Source organism: Onychomys torridus, chromosome 18 (genome assembly GCF_903995425.1).
Source record: "Onychomys torridus chromosome 18, mOncTor1.1, whole genome shotgun sequence".
NCBI lineage: Eukaryota > Metazoa > Chordata > Mammalia > Rodentia > Cricetidae > Onychomys > Onychomys torridus.
Genome location: NC_050460.1, coordinates 10522683 through 10538155, shown reverse-complemented (window position 1 = coordinate 10538155; position 15473 = coordinate 10522683). Strand labels below are relative to the sequence as shown.

At 45.4% G+C, this 15473-nt stretch overlaps 1 protein-coding gene across 1 annotated transcript in view; it reads left to right on the top strand.

Moving 5' to 3' along the window:
* The first annotated feature begins 1567 nt into the window (after positions 1–1567).
* Positions 1568–15473, top strand: part of Rcan2 (regulator of calcineurin 2) — a 240321-nt gene continuing 226415 nt past the window's right edge. Inside the window, exon 1 of the mRNA XM_036167625.1 lies at positions 1568–1902. The gene's annotated coding sequence lies outside the window, so the exon portion shown is untranslated. The remainder of the gene's footprint in view (positions 1903–15473) is intronic.

The window sequence follows — 15473 nt, the reverse complement described above, 5'->3', positions numbered from 1 at the left end:
CTTTTCCAATTTTCCAAAATTTCTACAAAAATATATTCTGTAATCAAGTATTTTATTTTATGTAAATATGTACTCACAGAAATGGACCTCATTATGATAAAGTCAACACACTGGTAGTTAGTTGTAGTAACTACTGCAGTGAAATTTTGTGGAAAGAGTTGAAGATCCATTGCCTGAAAAGGGAAAGCTCCTCAGGGTGAGTTAGACACCCTAGCTCCCTTCCTATGGTTCAAAAACAGTCTGTGGAAGAGGAATTGGACCTGATCTCTATTGGCACTTTCACATGTGAGCTCTAGCCTATGAGGGAAAAGTCTAGAGATAGTTTTGCTTGATATAAGAATGTTCTTTCAAAAAAAAAAAAATCTCTCCCAAATGGTAATTCATCCAAATTAACAAACATTTAGGATGTGTGTGTCCAAAAGATGATGAAGTCGAAGGACATTTTAAACTCTGAAATGTTTATTTAATGCTGTGTTTATATTAATGCAGACTAAGCAGAAAGAAGAGCCATACCATCACACACATGTACACACATGCACATACATAGAGACAGAGACAGACAGACAGACACACACACACAGAAGACTACTTTGAGTTATCACTTCAATGCAGTTTTAATACTGTTAAGCACCAGTAAAGTGGATTCTAGACGCAAGAAAAGGCCCAAGTATATAACAATGAGAAAGGCGACAGGACACAGGACTCATTTCTATCTGATTGTCTCCTTACTCAGCCTGGTCTGCACCATCCGTCTTCAGTGTCTATGGTCTCCACTCTAACTGTTTTGTAACTGATATTTTCTTGCCATGAGATTCAGTCCTGCCTCCATCTGTGCCACCACTAGTCACAGGCTTCCTTGTCCTTGAGTTGCTTCATTTTGCAGAGTCTTCGAGTGGTTCATTTTGACGGGAAGTAAATCTTCCCGATACCAGCCTCCCATTTCCTAGTATTCCGGGTTCTCACACAGTAGGAGTCCTGGAAAGCCCAAGTCCTGCTGTCCCCAGGTCTGATGGCTAGGAGTCCTGCTTTGGAAAGCTGTGAAGCCCGCACAGGGCACTTGCAACGATGTGGGCAGGGCGCACTCAGAGCCCCAGCCAGAGGGCGCTAGCACCCACCAAGCACAGACAGAAGCTCTTCAGCACTCAAGAGTGGCTTCCAGACAGTTCCCCAGTTAGCTAGCCAGAGGTCGACCTGTAAGAAAACAATCTCCCAGTCCTGCCCACCACAGTTTCTTCGCTGCCCGTTTATTTTTGGTGTTCTTGTATGCAGATGCTTAGCTCCAGGGGCGACCCTCCTCCACTTAACCCTCAAAAAAGGCTCTCACCGGGGCAGTGACCCGGCAGTCTCTTCTAAGAAAGGCAGTGCCTTTGGGGACAGGCTTCTGTGTCAGATTCTTGCAAAGGGTCGAGCGCGCCCCGCGATTGCAGAGGAGGGGTGTGCAGTTGAGCTCAGGGTGGGAGCCCATGAGGTGGAGGTGGGTGGGGGACCCAGAAGGGCGCCTGGTCTGGAGGGAGGCGACTAGAGGAGGCCAGGCAGGGGCTTTGGCTTCCCTGGGGTCTGATTGGAGGTTGGCCCGATGAGTCGGAGCTGGGGGCGCGCCCATCTCCACTGGCTAGGGCGAGAGCCGCCGGCTCGGCCCCTCCCCGGAGCCGCTTTGTCCCGGGTGACGGCGGCGGTGGTTGCGGGAGCACCGGCAGGAGGCACAGCTCGGGTGACCCCGCGACCCGGAGAGCGGGAGGCGGCGCGCAGTGCGCACCGCCCCACGCCCAGGTCCGCGGGCACCACGCTCGGCCCGCCGTCAGGTGAGCAGGCAGAGCCGCGCCCGCAGCCTTCCGCCCCAGGACCCCCGAGCCGCCGCCACTGTCGCCGCCGCCTCCGCGGCGCATCGAAGACGCCCTGCAGGTCGGTTACATAACGGCGCAGGCCCTATCGCCCCTGTACCCTGTCCCACCAGGGCTGAACAACTGGGTGCCAGGGGACCTGGGCAGTGGGAATCAAGGACCGTGGCATTTAAGGGCAAGGCTGGAGCAGCTGGAGAGATCTAGTGGCCAGTCCCCAAAGCATCCCCGGGGACACTTCTCCCATGACCCTCTCTAGGAGGCGCTCATCTCCAAGAGCCCCCTCCCCATTCCTACTGACCAAGGGTCCACCTTCCCAGGTGCAGCAGCAGGTGCATATGGACTTGAGGGTTCAGAATAACTCGGTTGCCCTGGGCTTTGGGCTCAGAGAGGGAGTTGTGGGGAGAGGAATAACGCAGAGAGAAAAGGAGGAGACCCCTGTCTAACCAAGCTTTGCCAAATTTGTTAGGGAGGGGGAAAGGGGCTTTTGGGCACAGCGGGCTGAGAATTGTCCTGCCTGGGCTTAGCCGGCTTGGGTCATCTAAAAATAACTTCAAGTTTGAAAAGTGACATGGACAGGAGCGCGGTGTGCTGGGTTCGTCGTGCCTGTCAGGTTCTTCTCTTCAGAAGTCATCGGAGGGGACAGGGCAGTCAGTCTCAGCCACCTGATCCCTCTGGGCTCCCTCTGGATCTCGTTGGTTTCCAGGGTGCCTCGGTTTGACTTTTGGTTAATGATTTATTCCCCCAAGGCCTTGCTGTCTTTTTTTTTTTTTTCCTTATCCGAGATGGATTTGAGCAGATTGCATGCTTCGACACTCTCCTTTTTCTTACGCTGGGGTCCAAGAGGTCAGCGGGGGGGGGGGGGGGACGGGACTATTACACCCACTGCCAACGCGATGTTTTAAAATCTTGCTTTAGCAAAAAACAACAACAACAAAAGGTTTCTTGTTTCTCTTTAATTATGCAGTCCTAGGATTTTCCACGGACCCAGATGAAAGGATGCGAAAGCATTCTTTAGCCATAATTCATGTATAGAAAGACTTTTAGGGAAAACAATGAATTTTTGCAACATAACTTCGATGCCTCCATTGTTTTTAATTACAGTAAGTTCGAAATACAGGACAAAGGGAGTTTTGGCCATGAGGTGGATCTGGCTGACCAGGATCTGGGTGCCAGGAGATCATGAAGATGGGTATGGACAATAGGTAGATGAGTCAAGAAGCAGGCCAGCATGGACTGTGGCAGCTTTTCAGGAGCCACATTGATTTTCCTTTCAGCCTTATGGAGCTATTATGCTACATATGACCGGTCATTGAGCTCAATTAGCCTGAAATGGGAGTTGTGCTTGGCTTTCCAATCCACTGCAAATCAAATCAGAATTTACTGAGCACCTATTACCTCAATCTGGTAAGACAATTTGGGGAGGGAGAAGTGTCCTCAACTAAAGTGACCAGATTGTAAGATCTTAGAAAATGCTTAGTGTGTGCAGGTCCTTCACAAGCCATCGCAATCTGGGAGGAGGCAGCTTTCCCCAGTGAGGGACATTTAACGGAAGTGGGAACTCGTTTGCAAGTGCTCATCACACTTGCCTAACTGTTTGCAGATTGTCAGGTGTGTGGCAGCGACGGGCGTTCTTTTTCTCGAGTCCAACTTTGACTGGGACCGAGGAGGTTGCATTTACCCACTTCTTTAATTCTCGGCGCCAGTTTATTGAACTGCTATCGGTAAGCACCTACTGTGTCTGTGCAGGCTCTGTGCTAGGAGCTGAAATGAGGCCCTAGACTTCCCAGAAAAGAATCCAGCAGAAAATAAAAATAGTGATTCAGCATAGTGAGCATCTAATGTAGAAAGGAGCGAGGTCAGTGGGAGCCAAAAGATGGGAGAGTGGAAGGAATCTAGAGAAGTCTGCCAGAGAGTACACATTTGGACTGGGTCCCAGTGGGTGGTTGGCACTCTCTGGAGAAGGCACTAGGCATCTTATGTAGAAAGAAAGGTTATGTTGGAGAGCACCTCGTTATGAGATGACAGGGTATCATAGCTGAGGAGGCTGTGGTGGGCTGGGGCTTCTGAACATAGTCTACTGCAGCCTCTCCTAGGAGAAACGATGTGATCTCATGTGTATTTTGCAAACGTGGCTTTGGAGGACGAGGGAAGTAGGGCGACAGAGTGAGAACCCAGGTGTTAGGCAACTGGTATGGTTCAGGCCCCGCCACATCCCCCCAAATATGAGGTGTGCATGAAGCAGGTGCCAGGGGCAAGAGAAGCAAAATCTACAGAGAACTTTTCCAGGGCAAATCAGTGGCGCTTTGTCACCAGGTGAGGACTGGTGAAGAGGGAGGAGCTTCGGCGTGTAGAGGCGTGGCCAAGCTTTGAGTGAAGTAAGGCACTCCTGAAGATAGCCAGGTCTGAGAAGGACTGTGGGCTTTTCCTTTGAATATCCAAACAAGGTACTTTTGTTTACAAAGGTGGCTTCTTCATTCTGGAACTAACTGTCCACTACTCTAGCTTTCCCTTCTTCCCAAGGTTATCAAGTGTTGCCTCTGGGGAAGAAGGAGGTGAACTCTCTCTGTAGTAGGATATTGTCTCTGCTTTTAACCTCACCCCAACCCCGAAGTGAACATTTTAATTTAACTCTCATGTGTGAATACTGTTAACGATAGTGATTAGAATGTGTGGCATTTATTCTGCACCGGCCGTCATCGCTGGATAACTGCAGCTAACCTTAGGTGGCCTGTGGTTAGTTTCAGGGAATTGACAAGGCTAAGAAATAATAGGGTGTCTAAAGCACACAATTGGTAAGAGGTGCACCTGGTGTTAAAGCCCAGGTTCTGAGCAGCATCGCCAAATCATTGGTGTGAATTGATAACATTGAAATAATCACTTTCCTATGTTTGGATACTTGTGGCCAGTGCTACAGAAGAGAACTGAGCTGGCCAGGGGTCTCAGCTTTTCCCAGGGCTCTGTGCTTGATACGCATGTGCAGTGAAACATTTGCAATCTCACATCTCCTCTCAGGCTTGGGCTATTTTATTTTAAAACTTATTGGTTGTGTGTGTGTGTGTGTGTGTGTGTGTGTGTGTGTACATGTCTGGAGGGTGGCTGCAGAGGTCAAAAGAGGGGTAGAGATCCATTGGAGCTACGGTTACAGGCAGTTGTGAGCTGTCTAATGTGGGTACTAGGAATTGAACTCGGGTCCTCTGGAAGAGCAGCAAGCACTCTAAACTGCTGAGTTATCTCTTCAGGCTGCGTTATTTTGAATGTAATGGCAGAAGAAGTCCTGCCGTCCTGTTCCGGGTTTGTCTTTAGTGCTGCAGATCTATGTTCCATTCATACCCACATGGGTACCTTGTTCTTAATGGCTTGATACGGCATCACTGGAAGTACAGAGGTGATGGGAGTGTCTAATGTCAAGAGCTCAGCCAAAGGGTGCCAAATGAGAGGACTCTCCCCAGCCAGGGATTCCATTCTTCACTTTGGACATGTTACTTGGATTCTGAATGTTTCTTCATCATGACAAAAAAATTGGGGACATTAGTAAACGTCCAGTAAAGTAGCTATGGGAATTGAAACGTAACAGGACCCAGGGGCTGCATACAAGTTGGCCTCATTGCAGGGCAGCAATGGCGCACACCTTTAATCCCAGTACTCGAAGGCAGAGCCAGGCAGATATCTGTAAGTTCGAGGCCAGTCTGGTCTACAAAGTGAGATCCAGGACAGGTACCAAAACTACACAGAGAAACCCTGTATCAAAAAAAAAGTTGGCTTCATTAAAAATACTCTAGAAATTGGGCCACACTCTTCATCCCCAGGACAACAGATGCATAGAAAGGAAAAGCAAAGTGTCTCTGAAGATGCTTTACTATCCTGTCACCCTTTGCTTAAAGTCATGTGTATATTTGTGTATGCATGTTCATGTGTGTGCAGGAACGTGTGCTCATGTGTGCATGATGTGGAGGATGGATGACAGCCTCAGGTGGAATCCTCAGGAATGCCAACCACCTCCTTTGAGACAAGGCCTCTCATCAGCCTGGAGCTCACCAGTTAGGCTAGACTCATGAGCCAGTGAGTCACAGGGATCCTCCTGTCTCAGCCTCCTACTCCTGGGATTACAAGTGCACGCTGCCACACTGGCATTTACTCACTTTACCAGCTAATGCATCTCCCTAGCTCCCTAGCTCCCCTACTGTGAGGTTAAGATCTGCTCCTGCTTTGAGTAGTATCTGCCACAGGGAGTTTGCTGAGATGAGGCACACACACACACACACACACACACACACACACACACACACACGCCTTCCAACACATGACTCAGAGAAGATGCAGAGTGACTCCCTTTTTTGTGGAGCCTGTGTCTGCCTTTCATTTTTCCCAATTCATCCCACTTCACTTTCTAAAATGCTTCTTGCCCTTGTTTTTCCCCTTGTGTTATGGATTTCCAGGTGTTATGTTTTACAAGTTAACTTAATTCACCCAGTTAATGAGTTGAAAAGCCTTTTAGACTTAACTGAAGACATTGTGAAAATGATAAGGAGTTCTGGTACTTTCTAGACATTAAAGAAGTGCTTCCAGAAAGAGCTCTCATTTCTCACAGTCCACAATGTTCATGGAAATGTCTCCTATCCCAGGGAAGGAGAGGACTGTAATTTCACATCTGAGCTCTCTGTGCTCAGCTCACCGTGAAACAATGAATAAAATGTGGAGTTTCTACGTTGTAGAGCGCATGCACTAAAAGACATTTGAATGTCATTGTTGGAGTAAAGAATAAAATACATGCGTTGTGAATGAGACCCTAGCCTTTTAAAACGATTGCCTGAGTTCTTTGAGGGAATAACTACTTTGTTCTGACAGATTTATTCTGCCATATCGTGAATGTGCCGAGGCCACGCCATAATACCTCTCTTACAGCATTGGGAATGGGGTCTAAAAAGCCTGGACTTCAGCCCCAGTGCCCTTACTTCCCAGCTACATGACCTTGAACTTGCCACTGGCGTAGCAGTTGTTGGAACTGGCATTTGTGTGTTGCTGCTCCAGTTTCAACACTTGGTTCAGCAGGCTATGTGCATTGTCTTCTCCAGACTGTACAAAACTTGGGGATTGGGTGTGAGTATTACTATCTACAGATAAGCACACTCTGGGAGTTCAGGGGGATAAACTAGTACCAGGTCTCTAGGAGCAAATGAGGAAAACAATCTCCCTACCTTATAGAGAGGTGAGGGTGTCTGGGCTCCACCCACTCTGCACACTAAAGAACAGAAATGTTAAGGATAACTGTCACAGCGAGGAACTCCAAGAGTCGGGTCTGGGAGAGAGGGGAGAGGGGTACTCTGTGAATAAAAAACATATGTCCAGACTGGAGAGACGGCTCAGTAGTTAAGAACATTGATGGCTCTTTCACAGGACACTGGACCTAGTTCAATTCCCAGAACCAACATGGCAGCGCAAACCATGTGTAACTCCAGCTCCAAGGGATTCAACACCCCCTTCTGGCCTCCACAGGCACTGCATGCTTACAGTACACAGATACACATGCAAGCAAAACACCCATACTTATGCATAAAATAGAATTTAAAAAATTAAAAATAACCCAATTATGTCACGCATTAAGGAAACTGGATCTACTTGCTCTGTTTCTTGGTACAAAAAAACCAAAAAACAAAAAACTTGTTTCCTTCAAGATTAACTTATTTGTTGTCGATAACACAAGCTAGCCAACCAAGGTCAAGGCTGGTCAGTCATGGAATCAGGTCTGGCTGGTGGAGGGGCAGGAGAATGTGGTATGTAAGGAAGAGGTGACTGGCAAAGGGTGTTTCACTATAAACAGATGCTGGAACTCAAAGTCAAGGTCGAGGATGGGATAGGCACAGAGCAAGAAGAGGAAGTCATCACCAGGGTTCACATCAGGTTTGAGTGACAGGCAAATATCTCCGGTTGTCTGCTGAGATCTGTCTACTCAGCAGAAAAGACATTCTCCCCAGGGATTTTTTCTTATGTATTTATTTTTCTTTGACATATATGCATCATATACATTTTTAGAAAATATGAGAAAGTTATAGAAAAATTAAAATTGCATATTACTATGAGCATTTTTTATTTTTTTCCATCCAACCTTTTCTGTATATATATAAAATTAGGGTCATAATGTGCAGAGAACTTTGCCTCCTGTGTATTTCACCAAACATTTTAGATAAGTTACCAGGTCAGGTCAGTGATCTTTGTGAACATGTGTGAGTGTGTGCACATTTGTGCATGTGAGAATGTGAGTACATAAATCCATGCACACACTGTAGAAGTCAAAAGTCAATCAATGTTGAGCATCTTCTTTAATTTCTCTCCAGCTTGTTTTCTTATTCTCTCACTAAAACCAAGAGCCTACCATTTCAACTAGACTATCCTGGGGGTCCTTCTATCTCTACTCATTTCCCCAAGACCTGGAGTGACAGACATGCCCTATCGTGTCTGGGTTTCACTTGGGAGCTGGAGATCCAAACTCAGGTCCTCATGGCTGTGTAGTAAGTATGTTAGCCCATGCTGTCACCTCCCTAGCCCGCCCTCAAACTAGGTTTGGTAGGTGCATAATCTTTTCAAGAGTAAGTTACTATAATGCATTTACTCATCTGCCTTTGAGTTCAACTTCTTTCTACATATCCAAAAAGTCATGAACTAGACTGAGATAAAATTATTATTATTATTATTATTATTATTATTATTATTATTATTATTATTAGTTTTTTGAGACAGGGTTTCTCTGTGTGGTTTTGTGCCTTGCCTGGATCTCACTCTGTAGCCCAGGCTGGCCTCGAACTCACAGAGATCCGCCTGCCTCTGCCTTGTGAGTGCTGGGATAAAAGGCGTGCGCCACCACTGCCCGGCCCAGAGATAAAATTATTTTTAATAATGTGTAAGTATGTGTCTATGTACATGAGTACAGGTGCCTGTGAAGGCCGGAAGAGGGCGTCAAATGCCTTGGAATTGGTGTTACAGGATATTATTGTCAGCAAGCCAAGGTGGATGCTGATTATCTTACACATGACCAAACTCCAGTCCTCTGCAAGAGCAGCAAGCGTTCTTAACCAGGGAGCCATCATCTCCCTAGCCTCTCTTATGAACATCTTTGAGCACATTTGTCTGTCTGTGTGTGTGTGTGTGTGTGTGTGTGTGTGTGTGTGTGTGTGTGTAAACTTTGGATTATTTTTCTAGGCCCAATGTTAAGGTTCTCCCTAAATAACTGATACTACTTTCACTTTATTTACTTGTGTGTCGATGTGTGTACATGTCTGATAATGTGCATTTGTATGTGCAGGTACAGATACACACTTGGGCGCATGTCTGAGTGGAAGCCAATATCAAATGCCTCCATCAGTTTCTATACACCTTAATTTTTGAGACAGGGTCTCTCAATGAACCAATTTTACTAGACTGGCCAGGCAGCAAGCTCTGCCTGTATCCTTCTGCCCAGCACCAACCATTGAGGTGACCTATGCAAGCCATCATGCTTTGTGGGCACTAGAGATTCAAACTCAAGGCCTTATGCTTGCATGGCAGACACCTGCTGCTTTTCAAGGAGTGTGAGGTAACAAACAGCTTGGCAAAGTAATGCAGGGGAATGTGGCTCTCACCTCTGCCCAGATTGTAGGCTCTCTTCATGTGAAGGGGATAAGAGCCACCAATGCCTTGCAGAGTCAGCCCCAGTCTGGGAATGTTTGAGCTTGACAGTTAGCCCTGGAAAGTTAGACTTTCTCTGGGGTACATCAGGATGTCAGACAAGAGCCTGACAGTCCACATGCTTGAGGGCTTTTAATTAAGTCCAGTGTAGTGAACAGTGTCTCTTCTGGTGGCTGTTATTAACAGCTTCTCATATGGATGCCTTGACACGTGGGATGTTGACCTGGGTGGCTGTTGGGTTTCCAAAGCACCTTGATCTGAGCAGAAGACAATGCCTTTGCTTCACAGAGAACTGCCTCACTGGATCCTCCGTTGGGCAAAACTAGTTTTTGGACCCTGCGACATGAACAGCAATGACGGGGGTTCGTTTGCTGTAGCTCTGCAGTGTTCTTGGGTTTGAAACAGCTTCTTTCCTTCCTCATGGACAAGCTTCAGATACATGTCTTTGTTCACCCTCTACTGAACAATGCAATGTATTAGCATACCATGCTCCGATACAGTTGGTTACACTTACCTACTTACTTTGAACGTGGGGCAGGCATGTGTGCCACAGAACACAGGAGGATGCCGGAGGACAACATGGGGTGGTGGGATTTTCCTCCTGCCATGTGTGTTTGGAGGACAGAGTGCAGGTCGTCAGGCTTATGGTAAGCATTTTTACCCAAGGAGTCATCTTACTACCTTGCATACTATACAATTTTGAACAAAGACATAGGATAAGCAGATGGGCTCTTTTAAAACAATACTCAAATGTTCACTCTTCAAAAATTTTAATTTGATAGCTAATTAGGTTAGCGTTTCCAAAGAGAGAGCCTCTGAAAACACCCAGCTGCCATCTTAACTATTTTAATTAAGTCAGGCAATTATCAAGGTAAACAGTCACTTTGAATTATTTTCTCCCATAAACTTATCTGAAAGACACACTTAATTAATATAATTTTCTTATCTGACCTATGTAAACACTAAAGCTAAGAGCCTAGTAAATGTATCTTGCAGGGGAAAAAATCAGTGCCTAATTTCAACTTTTTAAAAATTAATTTCTTTTAGTAAGCCTACAAATTATTGGCATGCTCACACATATGTGTCATAATATGTTGTTCTCAATTGTCCCCCCGCCCATCCTCAATAAGTACTTGTCTTTGGAGTTTTGATTATTTCTCAAGAACGAAATTATTTATTTGATCCCAGGTATCCTTAAGTGAATTTCAAGACGGCGCGTGATAAATACAGATCAACTAGTGGGTAGCTGAAACCAAGGCTTATTTGCCCCAGAGCAAAATCTCCTAGTCCTGAGCAGTGAGACCAAAGCAGTAATGTGTCAATATGTTAAGTTGTTCCTCCTGTGGACATCCGTGATGCTCAGGTCACCTTGTATGATGTACGAACACTGTCTGTAAAAACACAGGATCCAGCTGTGGTCAGGGAAGCTGCAGGTGCGTTTATGAGGCCCTTTCTTTACTGTTTTATTTATCTCTTGGTGATTTCTGCTCTACACAGCTGTTGTTTCACAGTAAACTTCAACATTTGACAAGGTGACATTCAGGGGGAGCATTGACTTCCCTCCTGATCTCTCAGGGCCCCAGCACAGCAAGAGGCTGTGGGAATTCTTAGCTGGCACTTGGATGTTGGTTTCCTTGTAGCATTGTGTGATTGTCATGGGTGAGGAGGGGCAATTTCTTTCTCAACTCTGTTTCCAGCAAACCTGGGAGACCCAATGGCTTTGTTCTGGAAGGTTAACAAGGTGTTCCTGGAGCCCCTGTGCACACAGACAGGCTTGGGAAGATCAGCCGCAGGAGGAAGTGAGATGGACTGGTAATCTGATCTGCAATCCCACGGTTCTGTTAGGCCCATATGACCTTGACTCGAGGCAGTACCCAAGTATCTCTTGTTTTGTAAAAAACTGCTTAGATGATTGACATGCAAATTTGAGACATTAAATTTAGGATGACTTTGGATAAGGCTCCATCACGTACTAGTGAATTAATAACCTGCATGGAACATGGGTCAGTCCTCAGTGTTCCTGGAGGAAGCCCAGGCATGTGGTTTTGCCTGTATGTCTTCCTGCTTCTGTTTATTAACATAGCCAGCCCCAAGGAAACTCAAGGGTAAGAGAAGGATGAAGGTGTATGACTGACAGAATGACCGTCAAGAGCTTTGAACTAGGAACTTTCCCAGTGAGCTGGCTCCTCATGGCACCCCTGGTTTTATTCTTTAAAACATTGTTTCAAATCTCACACTCATAAGTATAACTTTATTTATTCCAAAGATTTGGGGTAATATTACTTCAAGTGAAAAAGACCAAACTCACCCCATGCTTACAAAATTCTTATTACCCTTCACTGAACCCCTTATTTTAGCTCGACCATTTCAATGTTTCAACAACAACTCTTGGCATTGTCTTACAACTCAAGATAAAGTATGAGGCTATGAGGTTATGCTATATAAACAAAATTAGAGATAATTAATATGTTTTCATGAAAAAAACAGTGGGTACTTTTTAATGACAGTATAATTTTCAAGGGTACATCTTAGAGGAAAGAAAATCTAAAGAATAAATACAGTTTAGAGACCTTCACTTAACTGAAACTCCACATATCTGGAGGCCTGCGATGCGTTTCTGAGCTGATCACATGGGCACCCGCTCCTTTGTTTCATCCCCCACTGACTGGGAGTTCCTTTTGGATTATTCTACATCTGGAAGCCAAGGTTCCCCCTCCTGGCCAAGTCCTCATTCTGTCTTTGTTCAATGACTTTACTCCTTCCTCTTTCGTCTCACATATTCTCCAGGAACCATAATGTTTAAAAGCTAAAAGAATGTTTCTTTCCCTTCCCCCAAATAAAAAAGAAGCTTCATGGTGATTTGGGGCCTGTTGAGTCCAAGTCTGAGTTTATTATCTATTTGATAAGAGGTCATCTTTGAGGTATTATGTTTTATATATATATATATATACACACACACACACACACATACATATATAAATATAAATATATATATTTAATTTTACTGTTCCTTTTTTAAAACAATCAGGTCAGTCCCTTTAGAATATCCCAAAGTACCTATACAATTACATTGTGTGAGTGTGTGTGTGTGTGTGTGTGTGTGTGTGTGTGTGTGTATGCACGCACATGCATGTGCATGCAGTGTGTAAGACAAAGGTAATTTGGGGAACACAACACGTAAGGTGAGTTGCCCTCCATCTTGTTTTTTTGAGACACTCTCTCACTGAACCAGAGCTCAGCAACACTGCTAGACTGGCCAGCCAGCGAGCTCAGGGACCCTCCTCTTTCCACTTCCCAGCCGAGGTTCCAAGACTCCCCGTCCTGCCTGGCTTTCATGTGGATGCTAAGGCTTTCTGGATGCAGGTCCTCATGCTTGCCTGGTGAGCACTTTCCTAATTGAGCTATGTCTCCAACTTTCTTTCCTATTTGTGTACAGCTTTGATCTGTGCTGGGGGTGGAACCCAGGGCCTTGCACAATCCAGGCAGGCACTAATTTTTTCTCCTCATGCTCACACTGGTAATATTTTTAAGCACGATATGCAAATACTGTCACAAAGCTAATCTTCCTACATCATAAGGTTCCTGTCAGTCATGTCATTTGTCAATCACAGCAATGTAAACGCTGCCAAATATGTACATTCCTTTTCCTAATTGCAAATTGACTTTTTATGGCTACTTATTAGAGAACCCCAGGAGGCCAATAGAAATCAGAGCGACACAGCTGCGAGAGGCCAGATATTATTTCTTCAACTCCCTACTGTAACAAATAAGAAACCACTACACTGTTGATAAGTAAATCAGAAGTCCTTGTAATAAATAACAAACTAAGAGGCGATTGCATGTGTCAGTGTGTCCATATGGGCTGCTACGGAAGTGCTGGACCGAATGATGGTCACAATAGGATCATTTTACTAACGAGAACCATCCTGAGCACGTTGTGACTGGCTACTGGACAGTCTCGCACCCCTAGTCCTGAGAATGGTATTCTTCTATTAATTGCATCTCTTCTAGATTTCCTCAATCCTTGAATCCTCAAAGGATCCATCACTCTCCACTGAACCTGTATTATGATGGATACATGCTCTAATACATACATTATTACCTGATCTGTTCACATGTATATTAATATGTTTATTCCTACTGAGTGCTGAGTATTGTGTTAGTCACTGAGCTATGAAAACCAATAGGACTGAATCACTGTCTACAGTGAAATTAGAGTTCAGGAGATTCCCCCCTCCCCAGCTTCTTGTGCATTTGCCTGTACTGACCCCTAGACATTAAGTCCCTAAAGCTGAAGAAAGTACCTGCGCATTCATGCTTGTGAGGGCTGCAGCACATGTCAGGAGAGACTGCTTCTGCAGGGTTCTCCTGGGTTAATGGGAAAATGAACTGACTATCCATTATATCCATTTTAAATAATTCAGAAGCATAGTGCCAGGGCTGTCAACACCTTCAGATGTCTTTAAAGCCTTGGTTCCCTGCACATAATTGTTAAGTATAAAAATAAGTTGAGGCCTAGGAGATGGAGTGGCAGTTAAGATCACTTGCTGTTCTAGCAGAGTTTGGTTTCCAGAACCCACATAGGGTGGCTCATAACTGCCTGTAACTCTGGCTCCAGTGTATTCTGAGGGTACTAGAACACACACACACACACACACACACACACACACACACACACATGCATGCATACACACACACATACACACATGCATGCATACACACACACACGCATGCATACACACACACGCATGCATACACACATGCATACACACACACACACACACACACACACACACGCATGCACGCACACATACAATTTTAAAACAACTGCACAGGTTTGCCTGTTTTTGCTGTGTTTACACCAGTAAGCATGTTCTTTCTAGAACATACCCTGTACCTCACTGATGGGCAAAACCAAATCCCAAGTGATAGCAGTGTCAGAATTTCAAGGCAGATGGACCAAGGCCTCCTCATGTCTCAAATTCAAATGGTTTGAAAGGCTTCTGTTCTGACAGGCATGGTGAAACCTGTTCTGTTTGCTGGAATTTGGGCGAAAAGCAATTGAGCAGGAAACATTGTCTGTATTTATGTGTGTTACGAGCACTGAGCGCCAGGACCTGGGCTCAGTTCTTCCCATGTGTCTTGCACACAGGACTGCAGGACATACCTTCGGCTCCTGGTCTGAGATCGTTCAGATGAGGACACTGAACTTTGGGGAGACTGAACAACTTGGTTTGGTTTCTCAGGAGGAGAATCCAGAACTCACCAGTGTGTCTGTCTCACTGGGCTCTGCAGTTATTCATGGAGGAGTGGGGTGAGACTTCTCTACCATCACTCTCAATGTTGTATTTGTTATTTTAGGATAGTGTGACATAGGACCAGCATGCTTTGGGTCATCTAAATATCCCCCTACATGGTTTGGATGTTTGATCTTTAAAAGTAGTTATATCGATGCCATTGATATGTTAGCAGCTGTGGACTGGCAGGAATAAACACTAGTCTTACTAATTCAAAGGCCATGATACACTGTTACAGGAGAGGTGAGTTTGTGCAGAGAGACACATGGGTGAGAGGAGCATCCTCAAGTCCTGGACTCCCTTCCCCCCATGTTGTGCTTTTCCGTATCCAAGGCAGAGTGAGGGTGGAAGGTGACAGCGACATGTCATTAACCATCTGAGCATCAAATCCACGTCGGGGATTTGAACGGGACTGTTTTCATGATACCACCTGCATTCAGTAAAACATTTAGTAGGAGTTGGTTTTAGAGAAATTACAGGACCTCGGTTTTATGAATGTACATGTTTAAATATTACTATAATAAACATTTGAGTAAAATTGGCAGTGGAAGCAGCACTTGCTAGATTCAAGCACAGTAAATGACCCTGTGCGCACCACCTACTGCAATCCACTCAAAGGAAACAAGATGCTTCCCACCCACCAGGCTCTGGCCCACCCACCTCAAGCCTTTCATGA